This window comes from Sinocyclocheilus rhinocerous, unplaced genomic scaffold (genome assembly GCF_001515625.1).
Source record: "Sinocyclocheilus rhinocerous isolate Xijiao unplaced genomic scaffold, SAMN03320098_v1.1 C36094406, whole genome shotgun sequence".
Taxonomy (NCBI): Eukaryota; Metazoa; Chordata; class Actinopteri; order Cypriniformes; family Cyprinidae; genus Sinocyclocheilus; species Sinocyclocheilus rhinocerous.
The window spans coordinates 1-818 of NW_015772882.1; the positions used below are offsets into that span (position 1 = coordinate 1).

General features: G+C 36.6%; 1 long non-coding RNA gene across 1 annotated transcript; it reads left to right on the top strand.

The window, feature by feature from the left end:
• Positions 1 to 232: 232 nt before the first annotated feature.
• LOC107735493 (uncharacterized) lies at positions 233 to 807 on the top strand. The gene is made up of 3 exons (XR_001639428.1): positions 233 to 330; positions 462 to 513; positions 612 to 807. It is a non-coding gene; the product is annotated as an uncharacterized LOC107735493 (long non-coding RNA).
• The last annotated feature ends 11 nt before the right edge of the window (positions 808 to 818 follow it).

Sequence of the window (818 nt, forward strand, 5' to 3'; positions counted from 1 at the left end):
CACTGATAAATATAGAAAAAATATATATTTTACATATATTAAAATAGAAAAGCAGAAAAAACAACAGTATTATTGTTTTTACTGTATTTTCTATCAAATAAATACAGCATTGGTGAACATAAGATACTTCTTTCAAAAATATGTTTGTATTTCATTTTATCATTCCAGTATCCTTAAAAACACTGCCTTTGCTTTTATAGGTGCTCTATAAGTATTGCTGAATATTTCTCCATCAAAAATCTTTTACTGTAGGATGGTGGCTCGCTGGACCAGTGCCTGAAAAAAGCAGGCAAGATCCCAGAACAAATACTGGGCAAAGTTAGCATTGCGGTTGGTATCTCTGCAACCTTTCTCAACAATATCCCCAATGGTCTCTTATGGACTGTTTCCAGAAGGCAAGGCTGAAGATGAAGGCTGAAGTGCTTAATGTTTATGGACCTGTTTCCTTTCCATTCATGCAGGTGATAAAAGGCCTGTCCTATCTGCGGGAGAAACACAAGATTATGCACAGAGGTGACTGGTGTCATGTTATCTCGAATTGATATCTGTTCAATTAATTTTTCTGTTGACACTGTATTTACTGAAGGGAAGACCTTGTCCTTGTCTTGCAGATGTAAAGCCATCTAATATACTGGTGAACTCGCGTGGTGAGATCAAGTTGTGTGACTTTGGTGTGAGTGGACAGCTCATTGACTCCATGGCCAATTCGTTTGTGGGCACCAGGTCCTACATGTCTGTAAGTTTACATTCCCAACAAAAATACTAATTCTAGCAAATCATCTCACTAAAATCCCATTAAATTATCTTTAAAAAATGAC